Source organism: Acanthochromis polyacanthus, chromosome 24 (assembly GCF_021347895.1).
Source record: "Acanthochromis polyacanthus isolate Apoly-LR-REF ecotype Palm Island chromosome 24, KAUST_Apoly_ChrSc, whole genome shotgun sequence".
Lineage (NCBI taxonomy): Eukaryota > Metazoa > Chordata > Actinopteri > Pomacentridae > Acanthochromis > Acanthochromis polyacanthus.
In genome coordinates this window covers 1,284,685-1,302,350 of record NC_067136.1, presented here as the reverse complement: position 1 = coordinate 1,302,350, position 17,666 = coordinate 1,284,685, and the positions used below count along the sequence as shown (strand labels likewise).

The following is a 17,666-nucleotide window of genomic DNA, read 5'->3' as shown; positions in this document are numbered from 1 at the left end:
CGCTTGTTTTCGTTTTTGGCAGCGTCCTAATCAACCAACATAACGTACAAAATGTGACACTGTCACAATTTAATGCCGTGAAGTGAAATTCAGCGTAAAAACAAACCAAACCAAAGATCATTTCCAATAACTGAATGGATAATGTGAAAGTGTTATATATATTTCTCACTAAAAATGTCATCAAAATGTTTTTTTCTGTCCAAACTATCTTAAAATAATGCATTTTCCACGGAAAATAAAAGGAATAGCCGCCATGTTTTCATTTTGAGAAGCCTGCAGCAAGCAGTCACGTGAGCCTTCCTCAGACCAATACAAAAGAATTGGGGGGAAAAAACGTGAGCATCTCACAATTTTCAGGGCCAAATTGTGAGATTGTAACGTTTTGCATTGTGGACAAACGTGACTATGTCACAATTTGATGTGAGACTGGGTTGTCTGTGGTGACGTGAAGGGGCCAAAAGACAAAAAAGACACAAAAGAGAACTAAATAATCGTATGTGTATATATGCATCTTTTATTCCACCCGTTTTACAGACATCTGCTTTCTTTCTGTTGGCTGAGCAGAAGTCTATGTTAGTTTAAATAGGCTTAATTATTTAACAGGACATGATATGGATGCAGACATTTAGGCTATGTGTGGATAAAACAACTGCACAGTCAAACAGCCACTTAATATTTAGGCTACTTTACAATGTAAAACATGATCAACATGAAGTACCTCCATGAGATAATGCCGAGGTCTGACCTGTTTGAACAATGTTTTTATATTTCATCTTAAGCTGCTGCCCCGTCAGGATTTCCCCTAAATGAAATGACTTAATATTCTACCATTCAGACAGTTATTCCCTGTAATATTATTACGATTACAAAGGACTACATTTAAACTTACGCATTGATCCGGGCTGTTCTCCACGCCGTCTCTCTCTCTTTTGCAGCTGCAGCGGTGTTGCACTTCTTTCTAAAAACATGTTCAAACTCGCCATATGAGCGCGTTAAAAACTTCCAGTTCAAAACACAGCCTTTCGCTTCCCCGTTTCCATGGTGACTCATCGAATCGGGGTTCCATTGATGCTGTCTTTTCAGACTTGCGGTGCACGCGTGTAACTCCGGGTCAAACTACTCCGAGTTAATTAACCCAACTCATATCAGCCGTTGTGAAACCGAAAACTCAGAGTTTTCTATCTCAGAGTAGATCAACTCAGAGTTGCGGAAGAAACTCAGAGTTTCTTGAACCTGCTTCGTGAAATAGGCCCCAGGACTACAGTAGCTGATTGTTTGTCTGAGGACTTTCATTGCATGCTGAGCTATAGTGGGGCTGGTAGGCAACTCTGTGAACAGTGGCAACATGTATGATTTTGATGGGTGAAGTAGCCTCTGTGATGCTACAGCATTTCTGCAGCTTTTGTGCTTCATGGCAGGATTTTAACTCATCACCTGCACTACATAGTGACTCGCCCTGGATCTTATCTATAGCTTTTTTTTTCTTTAACATGTTTGCAATCACTGTCATCTTCCCCCTGGACAGAGCTGTGTCCCATTTGGAGAAGTCTGCAAGTTCTGCTAGAATCATGTTCTTTGATTTCTCCATTGTTTTTAATACGATTCAGCTGGTTCTTCTGAGGGACAAACTGGAGGTCACAGGGGTGGATCACCACCTCTTGGGTTGGATAATGGACTACCTCACAGACAGACCACAGGTTGTGAGGACACAGGACTGTGAGTCTGACATGATGGTCTGCAGCACAGGGGCCCCACAGGGAATGGTCTTGGCTCTGTTTCTTTTCACCCGGTACACTGCAGACTTCATGGACCACTCAGCCAGCTGTCATCTGCAGAAGTTCTCTGATGACTCTGTAGTCGTCGGTCTCATCTCAGATGATGATGTTTGGGAGTACAGAGAACTGAACCAGGACTTTGAGGACTGATGCCAGTGGAACTGCCTCCAGATGAACTCAGGAAAGACCAGAGAACTGGTGGTGGACTTCCACAGGTGCAGTCACACACCCACCATTGATGAACATCCAGGGCATGGACATGAAGAGAGTGGACTCATACAAGTACAGTGCCTTGTGAAAGTATTCGGCCCCCTTGAACGGTGTGCGATATTATTTGGCTGCTTTACTTTCAGTGCAGCAAACTCACTGTCAGAGCTCCCTTCTCATCCCCTGTCTTTCCCATCTGGCATCCCAAATACCTTTTTCCCCATCTCTCTCCCTCTCATGCTCCTCTCCCTCTCATGCTCTGGTCTCCCATCCACTCCTCTGCCCTGTCTGTCTTGCTGTCTCCCATCCACTCCTCTGCCCTGTCTCTCCCCCTACAGCTCGGTGCCTGAGTGGAGTCTAGCTTCCCAGCTGACTCCACTCAGGCAATCAACCTCCTCTACGGCTCCCGGACAGCTGACGAACATCATTCTGATTACACACCTCTGCAATAAGAACCAGCTCATCCTTCCACTCTGCCAGATCGTTGAACCAAGACACCTCAGTCAGTTCACTCTCTCGCCCTCTGTAAAGACCTGTTTAAGTTTGCTTTCACTTACTTTGCTTTCTCCTGCTCCTCACACAGTTCAGCTGTCCGGGATCCCCGCCATCCTCCTTCCCCTTCGGCTCTCCCCAGACCATTCATCACCGGTTTTTCCCTGCCTGGACCCCCCCGTTCCTGCCTAGACCCCCGTTCCTGCCTGGACCCCCATTCCTGCCTGGACCCCTTCTGTCCCTGCCTGGACCCCCCCGTTCCTGCCTAGACCCCCGTTCCTGCCTGGACCCCCATTCCTGCCTGGACCCCCCCGTTTCTGGCCAAACCCTCCCACTACACCAGCCGCTCCTGCACCCTGGATTTCCCCCCATCGTGCCATTATTCACCCCCCTAACAATAAAACTCCTCCTCAGTTCCACCAGCCTTGGTAGAGTGGCTCTCTGCTCGGGTCCAACTCGCTCGTTGTGTGACACTCACTCCAGAAGTTCAGTGAGGATCTCTGAATGATCCAATGTTGTCCTAAATGACTGATGATGATAAATAGAATCCACCTGTGTGTAATCAAGTCTCCGTATAAATGCACCTGCTCTGTGATAGTCTCAGGGTTCTGTTTGTAGGAAATATGAATTATGAATTTTGCACTCGTCATGAAATGGGGCACCACTCTACAAATGTAGAGAAGTAAAATAACTGATAATGGATTAATTCAGTTAAACAGTCTAATATCTGAATGTTGGAATTCTAAGAAATAGTGACCCAGTCTGTACACAGAAATGCCAAAGACGGTAATTTTGGTCTAAATGAGAGAAATTTATTGACTAAAATTAATAACAAAACAGTGATTAATACAGTAATAAGTATTGTGTGTGTGTGTTAATTATTCAGATTTGCATTTCTAACTAGGATTATGGACTGAGTAATCAGACCGCTGAAGGTATGACGAGATGATTAATAACTTGGAAAATGAACGACTGATGAATGACTAAACGGAGTTATTAAAAGGAAGATTTTGGAAGCTATTTAAGGAAGATTTCAAGCTATTTTCAGATGTCAACCCAATAATTCAGATCACACCAATGCGTTTGCTGGCTTACTTTGTTGGAGAACGGGTCGCTGAGAGGTTCAGCTGGGACAACGTTGCGTCTTGAACGGAACTTAACTTCAATCCTTGGCAGATCCCCGAGTCATGAAGTCTGTCGCTATGGCAACGTCTTGGCGTCCTGCCTGCTGATGCTTTTGAGCGCCTCTGGTTTGTTCGGGCCAGCTTCGGTCGGTCTCAGCCGAGGGTTTCGGAGCCAGAATGGCTCGTTCTTCGGGGTTGACAAAAATAAAATAGTTTGAAAAAAAAAAACCACAGGCTCTTGGTCTGTCTCTGCCAGCAGGTTTGGCTGGAGAACAGATGGGTACAGGAGCCGGTGCAAAACGGGAAGAATAAAACTGGAACGGGATCGAATTGGTTCTTGATCAAAAATCGTCGGCAAACAAAAATGTAGCTCTATTTGTTCAGGTCGTGAGCAAAGATATCTATTCTTTGATTAAAAGAAAAATGATTAAGAGTCGTGGTTAGTAGAGGCCAGCTCTGTAACCAGGATAAGCTTTAGAGAAAAGAGAAAAAGAAAAGGTGCCAAAGGAAAAACAAAAGAAGCTCGATGAAGTTTCTGGAAGCGAGTTAGAAGGAAGAAGTAAGAGGAAGAGTCATCAGCAAAATGGCTGGTTTTAAGGATTTTCTCTGAGAAGGGGCGGGGAAGTGTCGGCTGAGGCGCGCCTCCCTTTGAATCTGGGGGAACCTCCCATTTTGGGCTCAGAGGGGAGAGATGAAACCGGATCAAATAATGATTAAAAATATTAAAACGTACAAAAGAACGATCTGTTTACTCCTCCATGATCCTTACAATATATTTTAAACAATCAAAGATAAAAATTAAACTGATTATACAAGCTAATCTAAGAATATGTGAGTTCTAGTTTCTATTTATATGTTCGTGTGCATTCTAATGGTTATTATATGTATCACAGTGAAGACTGGTAACATACACTCATACAAGGTGGAATAAAACAGTTTTCCACGTCTTTGAAACCTGAATAAAGCAAAGTTTTATGGTTAATACAGTCAAAACCTCGATAATGTAATGGCATTCCGACGTCAAAAGGTGGCAATGTTGAGCTGTGAAGGAAAAATGTACTGTTCATGAGTAACACAATAGGTTTGATAACTTTCGATTTAAACCAGCTAGAAAAACGGGAGTTGGTTCAAAATGCATGTTGACATCTCACTATATCCTTGGTAAACACAGAATAACAAAAATACATTTCTGAAGTATGAGTTTTAGAAGTTCTGTGACTGGACAAAGCAGAAAGTCTCTGCCAGCCTCTCAGAGGTGAGAGCAGGTCATTAGAATATTTATGACTCTTGTTTATCTGATGGCAGACAGGAGAGGAGCAGAGATCCAGCTGAGAGGACACATAGACATCAAAGCATTTAAACCAGAGTTGCAAACAACAGTTCACTTCCTTAAGAAGGTGTGAAAGTTCTGTCTCCAATTCCCAGTTCTCTGCAAAAGTCTGTATGTGAAGTTAGAAATACACGAAAGCATACATGTCCCAATTTAATACAGGAATAGTGATAGTCTGCAAAAAGGGGTCTCTTCAGCCATGTCAGAGGTCGTCATAAACATGAATCTAGGATGTCTCTGGTGGAAGGTACGGATCACATCTGGGATGATGCAGGGCTATCTCTGGCCATAAAAAAGCACTTAGTTTTGTTTGTTTAAGCTGCTCTGAGTAGAGAGCTTGTGGTTATCTGAGGGGGGATCTCCTGTGGAATTTGCAGGCCTCTTTTAATGTTGGATGTCGCCTACATGTTTAAAGTGCAGAGAGCATCATGAAGACCAAGGAACACACCAGGCAGGTCCCAGATACTGTTGTGGAGAAGTTTAAAGCCGGATTTGGATACAAAAAGATTTCCCAAGCTTTAAACATCTCAAGGAGCACTGTGCAAGCAATCATATTGAAATGGAAGGAGTATCAGACCACTGCAAATCTACCAAGACCCGGCCGTCCCTCTAAACTTTCACCTCCAACAAGGAGAAGACTGATCAGAGATGCAGCCAAGAGGCCCATGATCACTCTGGATGAACTGCAGAGATCTACAGCTGAGGTGGGAGAGTCTGTCCATAGGACAACAATCAGTCGTACACTGCACAAATCTGGCCTTTATGGAAGAGTGGCAAGAAGAAAGCCATTTCTCAAAGATATCCATAAAAAGTCTCGTTTAAAGTTTGCCACAAGCCACCTGGGAGACACACCAAACATGTGGAAGAAGGTGCTCTGGTCAGATGAAACCAAAATCCAACTTTTTGGCCACAATGCAAAACGATATGTTTGGCATAAAAGCAACACAGCTCATCACCCTGAACACACCACCCCCACTGTCAAACATGGTGGTGGCAGCCTCATGGTTTGGGCCTGCTTTTCTTCAGCAGGGACAGGGAAGATGGTTCAAATTGATGGGAAGATGAATGGAGCCAAATACAGGAGCATTCTGGAAGAAAACCTGTTGGAGTCTGCAAAAGACCTGAGACTGGGACGGAGATTTATCTTCCAACAGGACAATGATCCAAAACATAAAGCCAAATCTACAATGGAATGGTTCACAAATAAACGTATCCAGGTGTTAGAATGGCCAAGTCAAAGTCCAGACCTGAATCCAATGGAGAATCTGTGGGCAGAGCTGAAGACTGCTGTTCACAAACGCTCTCCATCCAACCTCACTGAGCTCCAGCTGTTTTGCAAGGAAGAATGGGCAAGAATTTCAGTCTCTGGATGTGCAAAACTGATAGAGACATACCCCAAGCGACTTGCAGCTGTAATTGCAGCAAAAGGTGGTGCTACAAAGTATTAATGCAAGGGGGCTGAATAATATTGCACGCCCCACTTTTCAGGTTTTTATTTATTAAAAAAGTTTAAAATATCCAATAAATTTCGTTCCACTTCACGACTGTGTCCCAATTGTTGATTCTTGACAAAAAATTAGAATTTTATATCTTTATGTTTGAAGCCTGAAATGTGGTGAAAGGTTGAAAAGTTCAAGGGGGCCGAATACTTTCACAAGACACTGTACCTGGGCATGCACCTGAACAATAAACTGGACTGGTCAGACCACAGCACTTTAGAAGAAGGGTCAAAGCAGACTCTGTCTAATGAGGAGACTGCTGTCTTTTGGGGTGTAGGGGACACTCGTGAAGACTTCTTATGACTCTGTGGTGGCATCAGCCATCTTTTATGGAGTAGTCTGCTGGGGCAGGAGCATCACAGCTGCTGGCAAAAGGAGACTTGACCGGCTGATCAAGACGGCCTGCCCTGTCCTGGGGAGGCCCCTGGGTCCAGTGTAGGTGGTGGGAGAAAGGAGGATGTTAGCCAAGCTAACATTCCTGCTGGACAGCATCTCCCACCCCATGCATGACACTCTGAGGGCACTGGACAGCTCCTTTAGTGACAGACTGATCATCCCAGGTGTGTGAAGGAGCGTTACCACAGGTCCTTCCTTCATGCTGGTATCAGACTTTCCAACAGACCACACACACTCACTTAATAACAGTTAGCAAACTGTCATATGCAATAAGCTAAAGTGCAATTCATTTGCGTATATATGAATAATAATGAAGCTAACTAGCTAGCAAAATGTAGGCTATGTGCTTGCTTCAATAATGAAGATAAGCAGTTGGTAGCTAGCTAGCTATAATGTAGCTAACTATTTATTAACTAGCTAGTTATTAATTATCAAACCTTAAAAAATATTTTCTATTCAATAAGAAAGGCATACGAACCTCAAAGTGTCAACCTGTCACTTTGGACCTTCAACATATATATATATATATATATATATATATATATATATATATATATATATATATACATATATATATATATATATACATATATATATATATATATATATATATATATGGCATGCCGTTTAGGAAATTATATATATAATGAAACTTGATATATATATAATGAAACTTGATATATATATAATGAAAGTCGATATATATATATAATGAAAGTTGAGATATATATATGGAATGAAAGTCGGAATATAGAATGTTCAGATTTTCATTCCATCTATTCAAAGTTTCATTCCATATATTCAAACTTTTTCCTACTGAGCCCTGGAAGGACATGGCAAACAAAAACAGGAACCTTATTGGACATTTGCTCTTCAGATGAGCTCTTCTGTGATTATCTATCTGTCTTCATGGTTGTCACAGGGAACGGCGACTACGTTTGAGAAAACAGGTAATTTTTAGAGATGTTTTGATTCTGAACACTGAACGTGTTAGCATTAGCTTAGCTACTTAGCTTCAACTACATTTGCATCCCTACATAGCTTAAAGGTTAAACACATGCACCATATGTTGATGATAATGATAATATCTATGTTTATCTTTATAGCTGGTCTTAAGGCTAATTACGAGGCAGAGGTCAGCTGCTGCCTGGACACATCCATGATCACGCCACTGGTGGGACACAATTGTACTGGATTTCAGCTGAAGGCTGCTGTTCTGTCCAAACTGAGACATTTTTATTGTGACATACCCTCCACTGTTGTTAGCTTTTGATTCAATAAATTTTTTTGAGATGAGGAAATCACTATTGCATGTTTCTAGTTAAATACCCTACTTTTATGATATATCACTACAGCATGCACTTTTTATATTTTCCATCAATTTCACCCAAAAGTTGAATAACTATTTGTGAGCAGTGTATGTAGACACATAATAGAAGCACATTTCAATAATATGTCTGCTGCAGTAGTGCAGTTTATCTACCTAGATTGGTGTAACAGTAAAAAAAAAACATATGCTACTGATGTTTCTGACTAAAATCTGCTTGAAAAGCACAACTGCTTATCTGTCAAAATGTGTGTAACAAAAGTGTGCACTGAACACTGAATAAAGTCTCTGTAGATTATAGACAAAATTTGCATCTCTCATCACAAATTTCTGTTTATTCACCCAAAGTGCATGAGTAAAATACAAAACAGGTGAAGTACTAAAAAAGATTTATTTTCTAGAAAAGCCAATAGTCAACAATGCAGTTTAATTCTGGGACAGTTGCTCCAGCACCGACACCATGCGTCCCATCAGTGCAACCAAGGTTTTCATTCATCTTCTGGATGTTCTGGAGCATGGCAGAGGTCACGTCTTGGTGTCTTCCGATCTGTTCCAAGAACCGTTCCTCTGACCTCTCCAGATACTGCAGAGGATCCACAGCAGCTTCCTGGTTCCCTTTTCCTGCATAAAAGCACCAAAAAGTACTAATTGTCAGTAATTATTTTCTATTTTCATAAACACAGTTAACTTAAAGTAAATGTTCTATTTTGTGATTTTAGGATGGGTCAAAAGATAACATACTGATCATGTTGATGTCTGCATAGTCTAAACAGATCTTACTTGATTTGGTCTGTAGAGAGGAGGACAGTGTGGAGGAGCTGCAGGACGGAACCAGTAAGCTGCAGACTAGTGCTCCTGGTAACTGGACCTCATCATCCAAGGCCGACAACTAAATAAAATGAACAAGACATGCTGTTGATAGCATCTGTAATACAAATGATTTTATCCATTAACTGATTTATTGCTTTGTCCATACAATGTTAGAAAGTGTTACAAATAATACCTGTAATCATTTCCAACAGTGATAAATGCCTTGTTTTATTTTACAACAAAAAACACCAAAAGCATCTGTGTATAAGAAATCAGTGCATTGGATTTCCACATCTGCAAAGCTAGAAAATCACACATCAGAATTTTACCTTGAAATTATGAAAATAGCTGCAGATTACCAGTACTCTTTACTTCACTGTGTTAACTTGATCATTTGAATCAGTTTTTTAGACTTGTATTACTGATACGAAACATAATCAACACATAAATTAAAATGTGTTCGCAAAGAGTTCACTGGTTCTTCAAGGGAAATTTCAATGATAACCATATAGTTCAGTAATATGATTAATGGGTCATTGTGTAACAGCGTGGGAGGTTCTGAATACGGGTCTTGGACTGAAATATTGCTGCTGCTTTCTTCCGGTTTAATAAGGAGTTGTTTCATAGCTTGTTAGCTTACCAGCGGCTAACTGGCTGGCAAACAATAGTTCAACGCCAACCTCTAATCAGTGATCCGGTGTCCGGACCGCGTTAGCTGGCGGAACGTTCATAATACTGATGTGGGACTGTTGTAGCTAGCGTATTCATAGTAGGATAACAGCAGGATGTTGGAGAAATAAAACTTACCATTATCAGGATCGCTGGTCTGCATGGCAGACTCTTAGCGCACCGCACTGCTTGAATGTCTACGTATTTCAGGCCGATTTCAAAATAAAACTCAATAAAATTCTCGTCCGGGTGAGTGTCCTTCATTGTCGCTTCACCATACGGACATGTCCCTTCCGGGGCTCGGTAGGAAAAAAAGATTTGATATATATATAATGAAAGTTGATATATATATAATGAAAGTCGATATATATATAATGAAACTTGATATATATATAATGAAAGTCGACTTTCATTATATATATATCAACTTTCATTATATATATATCAACTTTCATTATATATATCAAGTTTCATTATATATATATCGACTTTCATTATATATATATCAAGTTTCATTATATATATATCAAGTTTCGTTATATATATATCGACTTTCATTATATATATATATCAAGTTTCATTATATATATATCAAGTTTCATTATATATATAATTTCCTAAACGGCATGCCATACATATATGTATACATGTGTATATATATATATATATATATATATATATATATATATATATATACACACACACACACACATGTCAGGAACAGTAGAACAAATAAAAACTTAACAGGCTCAGAACTAGATGGCCAAAACTACAGGAACGAGTGTACAAATCATCATTAATCATTAACCATCATTACTTTCCCCTTTCCTGTTCATTGGTCTTCCTCTGCATCCAGACTCTCCTCCCTCCATCTCCATCAGGGCCAGGTGTAGCCATCTTTTCACTGTAGCATCAGTTTCTTGGTCAGTGGCACTACCTGTTAATCTGTTGCACCTCACAGCAGCTAGAACATACATATACACATGAAATTAATTGTTAGTATCAGCAGCTCATGTAGCTACTGTACTATTCCACTAACCAGGTCTTATTGACATTCTGATGGGACATCTACACTTAGGGAATGTTATTTTGCAGATCAATCCAGTAATGAGCTGGCAGTCTGGGAGAAAGCATATACTGGTATGAGGCTTTCTACTGAAGCTCAACTCTACTGAACTGAAGCAAATTACAGTCTATATATGTAGAACAATATTCTTAATTCCCACCACCTAACCAGTTTTCTATAAACAGATCTGAGTCCTACAACAGTTATTAGCATAATAGATAAAATCATGTTTGTTTGTTTTTCCATCTCCCTGACCATGCTTGTCAGCTCACCTCTTTATTTTCCTCCACCCTACTCTGGTCTCTTCTTATTCCTTCCCTCTAATCTCTTCCTGCAAAGAGACAAAGCAGAACATTTCAAATTTTAAAAAATGTTTTTAATAGCTTATAGTGAAAATGAAATTGTAAACTGCAATGTTGTCTTTTCCCTCTATTTTCTCCTCACAGCACACCAGAATGCCTCATTTGTGTGTTAAAAATCATAAAATGTTTCTATGAAATGCCCCCTCAGCTGGGTCTCTGTTCCAATGGCTCTTCCGCTCTGCACCTTGGGCTGTGCGGCAAGCAGAGCCAGGCTCTGCGGGCATCCACACCTCCAAGCCGGCCGCGGAGCGGGGCTACAGGACAGAGCCGCTAACGTTAGATAGCATGCTAGGTTGCTAACAACAACGCTGTCTTTACCTGGTCACATGGCTGCTGTGGTAATTCAGCTTGCATTTTTGCATTCGAAATTGTTCATCACAGTACTTAGACAGTAATGGTTTAATACAATGATTATACAGAGACAGATATGCCACTCACCAGTATCCAAAGCGCACTGCTGGACTGCTGCTGTGCTCTGTGCTGCTGTAGCCGCTGTTCCGAAGAAAAATTAAATAAAGCGCGCACTGTGACCGTTAGGTTACGTGGGGGTGGGGGAGGTGGCGCCGTCTTATAATGTTACAGAAAACCTGCATATGTTTTTCTCTCCATGTTCCTACCCCCCCGCCACACCACCACAAATAGATTCCAAAACAGAATCAAAAATGGAAAAAAAAAATGTTTTGACCCCAGTTCTCATCATGTAAACCAAATGTGAAGTAATGCTCATAATTTTAAGCATTTAAATGCCAGTTTAGGGATATGCCAATGCAATAACACATTTCATTATTATTATTATTATTATTATTATCATTATTATTATGCAATCACAAATAAAGATGAGGCACTGTATACGGTTCCAAGGCTACACTGAAAACACACACACACACCCACACACACACACACACAGTAATTTCTCACTACACACACACACACCAGACTCTGACATCTAACACACTCATACTTGATATTTAATTTGTGTTTCATTTGGTACGAACAATCATGACAACAACAGACCCAGGTCACATGTGGCCCACAGTTCAAATGTGATGTGTGGGCCACATACTAAATTTAACATCTGGCCCGCATCTTTTTTGCCACCTTAAAGTGGTGCCAACTGAATGCCACCTGTGGCCCACAGCTCAAATTTGATATGAGGGCCACATACTAAACTCAACATCTGGCCCACATTTGGTTTGCCACCTTAAAGAAGGTGCCACCTCTGCCACATCTGGGCCATGTTTGGTTCACATGCCTTATGCCAGTGCCGACTGCATGCCACCTGTGCCAGCTTCAAGCCAGATGTGGGCCACATTTCTCTGCTATGTGGGTAATGTCTAACTGAATTAGTGTGATTTATGTTGATGTAACCTGGTAGATTTATTAGAGTCTGTCTATAATCAATAACTGACCGTCACATCAAATAAATTCAGTAAAACATTTTGACAACTTTTATTCACAAATAACTTTTGATATAATCAGAAAATAAAGTGAAAACTAATGACTGAACAGCCTGAACCAACTTATATACAGCATAATATGTTACCCTGCAGTGTAAACAGTTGAACACTTTCACATTGTTTCTGTCTTCTATCTCTCCCCTTATATCTCTGCTGCTTCATGTTTGAACTGAGCTGCCAGGATTCTGAATCTGGTCTGAACAGTGTTAGAGTTTTTCTCAAACATCTGGAGCTCATTGGTGAGTCTGGAACCAGATTTAGTTTGGATTATATTCATAGTGGAGAAGCTTACAGCTGGATGTTTAGCTGAACATAGTCAACATGTTCAGGGCTACTTTCTCCTCTATTTGTCTTTCTATTTTCTCTGTCCTCCCCTCATCTGTTCCTCTCAACAGTTTTGTGAACTCAGCTGTGATGTTTAGCAGCTGGAATGCAGAGACTTCATTGGCTGAGCAGCGTCACATGGGATGTCTGAACTCGTACCTAACTGGTCTGTGTGTTTCCAGAGCTGATAAACTAATTCTGTAAACACTGGAAAAGCTGCTCTGGGTAAAATAGAAGCATCAGATGTAAATTCCCCTCATCATTTATTGATTATAGATCTGGGTCTGTATAGATCGTAGACATCAGAGACAGTCAGTGACCTGGACTCTAGGATGGAGTGGATTAAACCAAACCTCCATTCAGAGAATTGAATAACTGGAATAACTTCAGTCTCAGTCATCTATAGATCAGAAAACCAACATCAAAAAGTAACACACACACTACTGGTCCTACAATGATTCCACCCATGTTCACATCTCCAGTGTTCATCCTGGTCTACTACAGATATCAGAGGTATCAGAGGTATCAGAGATATCAGAGATATGAGAGATATGAAAGGTATCAGAGGTATCAGAGGTATCAGAGGTATCAGGTGTTTGAACATCAGTCAGATCAGCTGTTTTCTCCAAAGTCTCATCAGCAACATCTTTATAAACCACAAACATCTGATGTGAGACCAAGCAGCTTCATCAGAGACACAAACTGAACTCTCAACACAAACTCACCATAAACTTCCAGATTGATGATGCTGATGAGTTCAGTCTTTCCACTCTGGTCAACAAGACACACGTATGTTCCTCTGTCCTCCATCTTCACTTTCTTCAGAATCAGACAAAAGTCTCCGTCCTTCATCTCTTTGTCCTGCAGATCCACCCGGTTCTGATAAGATTGATGCTGGCTGTCTGGATCAAAGTGTCCGTCTCGGTAGACAAGAAGATAATCTGGATCCTGATCAGGTCTGATCCACGCTACAGCTGTGATGTTGTTGATGTTGTTGATGTCGTTGTTGTCAGGAGCTTTACACGGTAAAATGACATCCTGTCCAGGTTCAGCTGTGATTTTTTCCTGAGCTGAAGAAGAAAGCAGAGAGAAGTTAAAGTTGATCCAGATGAGAAGAGTTTAACCACTAAACTCCTCCATGAGCTCTGAGCTGCTGCTTCTGTTCTTTTAGTCATCAGTGGATCCATCAGGTTGATGAAGAGGAATCAGGACTGACCACATCTAACATTTACATTCTATTTTAGACTGAACTTTATTTCATTGTCTTACATTGATGAGTTTTTCTCCAAAGTGTTTTTCTGCCTCAGGAACATGATCTAAGTGTTGTCATGTTGTTGTCTGACTTCAGTATAATGACAGTGAAGCTGCTACAACTAAAAGGATGGACTCTGATGACAGTTATAGTGTCAAGGAGGAAACCAGTTCAACATCCAGGTTTTTTTCAGGACGACTTTTATGGATCCAGTTTAGTAACAGGTGAACAAACTGATATCTGTTGATGTTTTTCATCTATAATGGAGTTTTTACTGATTTTATTTACAGTGAAAATAGAAAATGAACATTTTGAGTCCAACATAAAACACAACATGTTGTAGAACACAGAGTCCAGCTGTAGTCTGTTCTGTTAGAGAGAACTTCATCAGAATACTAAGACTGTTCTCACTGTTTTATCCTTTACATATCAGATTTTTGTCTTTTTTTTATTTTAGGTAAAGGTGTGCGTTCTGGGGAAAAGTTTAACCTCAAATCCCAAAGCCATCAATAATATACTGTATAAACCAGGAGCTCCAACCAGTCGACTACTGGGGCTGCAGGAAAAAAAAAAAAAAAAAAAAAAATATATATATATATATATATATATATATATATATATATATTTTATATATATATATATATAAATGTTTTTTTTTTTTTTTACGTGTAACTGTATATTTTCATTGCTTAAAGGGTTTCAGCACTGTGAATTCCGACATTTGGCTCTAAAACAAAAAAGATAGGGGTACGTTGCCAGTCGAGTTCGTCTACCAATGGAATGAAGGATTAGGGTTAGCTTTTACTCTTAACCAAACTAATATCACCAGCCAATGGAAGTAGAGGGGGCGGGGCTTAGAAAGACATTAGATCCAGCTGCAGGTGAGTCCATACGGCACTCAGAGAGTGAAGTATCACTCAGTCCTTGGATAATTTATGACCGATAAGTTTGATTTGTAGTAGGATCACAGTCATGTGATCATCAGCAGTCAGCTGATGTAGTGTTCACTGTTGTCATGGTTCAACCTGGTCTCACGGGGATTCGTGAAACTGTCACGTAAGTTTTAGTTTCGGTTTCGTGCGCACCAACACGATTTCGTCATGTTTTTCGTGCCGCTCACCACGAAATGTTTTTCGCTGTGGTAATCACATCTGAAAGTGGTTTATACCGGCGGATTCATGACGATCTAAGCTGTCCATCGGCGTATACTGCTTGTGTGATTGCGTTTGCGGCCGCCGGCCGCCGGACATTCTTGAAATTCCTATGCAAATTGGTAAGTGTACCACCGGCTTATGGTTAGGTTATGGTTAGGGTTATGGTTAGGGTTATGTTTAGGGACGATGTCATGCAAAATATAGCGTTGGATTCGCCGTGGTTTTACTTTAAAAATATAATATACACATTCTTTTGAAATACGTTCTGAGTGGCACGAAAAGTCCGCCGTTTAAAATACATTGGTGTGCATTTCGTGGTGAGCGGCACGAAAAACACGACGAAATCGTGTTGGTGCACACGAAACCGAAACTAAAACTTACGTGACAGTTTCACGAATCCTCGTGAGATCGGGCTGCCCAGACACATAGGCCCCCAGATTCTCTTCTGGACCCAGTGGCTCACTCAACATCTTATCAGGATGTATGTTTGTTGGGAACGTATCTCTCAACGCTCTCCACATCCGAGATTTGCTGACAGCAAAGAGCTCTGCATCATTCACAGCCGTTGCCACATAACTATTCAGACCCGCTTGCTGTAGAAGTTCCTCCATCACAGGAATTCCCAGGAGACTGGCTAAAAGCTGCTTGATGTCTCTCATGGCAGGTTGCGCCCCACCAAAACCTCTCCAGCTTTGAAATCCAAAGATATGCCCCATCTTGAAGAGATGGCAACTTTTCAATTATGTCTGACATCTCTGTACTCTGCCAAGGCCTGTAATCCAGATTCTGTCTCCTAACAGTCACTGGGCACATCCTCTCTGATGCCCTTCCTTTCCTATTCTCAACTTCCCTTAAAGCCCACTGTCTCTCACTTCCTCAATCTCCATCACTGTCTCCATCCTCACTCTCATCCTCTCCTGGACCCTCTTTCTTCACTTTCTGCAAACCTTCTCTTAACTTCCAATCCATATTTCCCATTATACACTCCACAGCATCAAAGCCACAACTCTCAACAGTATTTAAGCCAAATTAACCTCTCTACAAATGTTTAATCATCATCTAAATCAATTAAATGCCTCAGATGCTCAGTCTCTTGTCAAGCTTCTTCCCAAATCAGTGAAACATCCCCTCTATGTGTACACCCATGTGTTTTCTTAACTCCAAACTAAAAACTATCTGAGTCCGGTTGTAAAAGAAACATCATGATAGGCCCCCAGTGTTTCTGTAATAACAGACTAAACATGTGTCACCAGTATCAGAAATAAGTAGGTGTGTGCACATGAGTAAATGCAAGAGTTTGTGGATAGAAGCACACTAGCCTTGATGACGTTGGAGCCACACTTGTTGTCATCCACAACCTCAGGCTGTAGAGCACCATCAGCTGTCCTCTATCAGTTCTTTGGGGGATTGAATTCAGAAGCATTCCATCATCTCAGTCTCCTCCTCAATGCTCACACCATAGTTGAACAGACGATACACAAAGAAAACAAACACAAGGTTGATGTTTCATGAAACCAAAAACAACTTCTTGCAATCTGCATATATTTGTCAACATTTAAGTCATTTTAATTGTTCCCAACAAATGTCTTCTCTTAAGAGTCTCTGTGAAGAAAACTACTAAACAGATTTCTTATTCCTCATGGATTCTAAATGAACCATACTTAATTTTACACTGAATACATTGTGAATCACAAGAATCAAAGGAGTATGTATGTTAGTCTATTGATAGTTGAATAACATCCTGCTGTTTCTCCTTCTCTCTCACACACTCAGAAACTTATCACCATGGCTCCTCCTCTTAAGTTTATCCACCACTTCCAGTCTGTACTGGACTTCAGAGTGAGACCATCCAACCTCAACTACCTCTAAAAATCAAATTAACCTCATGCAAAAAGCACCTCATTACCAGAGTAATAAGTCTCCAACTCCTCTTCTGCATCATCATTCTCAATAAGACTCCACATTGGTTATTCAAAGTCTCCTCCAATGCACTCACACACACACATGCAGAAATAAACAACAGACAGAGAGAAACTGAACACCAATCAATCAGCCAATCTACTAACCCCTGTAGAAATCAGACTCTATTTTCCCCAATTCTAACAAACGTCATCAGAAAATGTCTTCCTCTGTTACTATTAATCATCAAACATGTATGCATGCTCATGCACACAGAATATCCTCACTGGTCTCTCCTCCTCCTCAGACTCCACAAAAGCTCAAATATAATCCTCAGATGTATATACATCCTCTATAAGACTCAAACATATTATCAACTAAATAGTCCTCCTATAAGGCTCATAAGGTCTTACAAAATCATAAACGTCCCCCTGCAGAAGGGATCATTGGTATCAACACTGAGGTGGAAAACTCTCCTCACATGTCAACAACTCTTCTATAACCAATCACAGCCTCTCTATAT

The 17,666-nt window shown here is 40.8% G+C and overlaps 1 protein-coding gene and 2 long non-coding RNA genes across 4 annotated transcripts in view; 1 reads left to right on the top strand and 2 right to left on the bottom strand.

Annotated features, from left to right (window-relative positions):
* LOC127532621 (ICOS ligand-like) overlaps positions 1-17,666 on the top strand; it is a 118,231-nt gene that overhangs the window by 86,548 nt on the left and 14,017 nt on the right. The window lies entirely within an intron of this gene.
* LOC127532626 (uncharacterized) lies at positions 8,466-9,841 on the bottom strand. Its single transcript, XR_007940149.1, has 3 exons — positions 9,768-9,841; positions 8,931-9,039; positions 8,466-8,771 (listed from the first exon to the last, which is right to left on the bottom strand). It is a non-coding gene; the product is annotated as an uncharacterized LOC127532626 (long non-coding RNA).
* LOC127532639 (uncharacterized) lies at positions 10,332-13,780 on the bottom strand. 2 transcript variants are annotated; one of them, XR_007940167.1, is made up of 3 exons: positions 13,564-13,780; positions 10,968-11,026; positions 10,332-10,593 (listed from the first exon to the last, which is right to left on the bottom strand). It is a non-coding gene; the product is annotated as an uncharacterized LOC127532639 (long non-coding RNA). The 2 variants fall into 2 exon arrangements; XR_007940168.1 differs by lacking the exon at positions 13,564-13,780 and adding an exon at positions 11,496-11,712.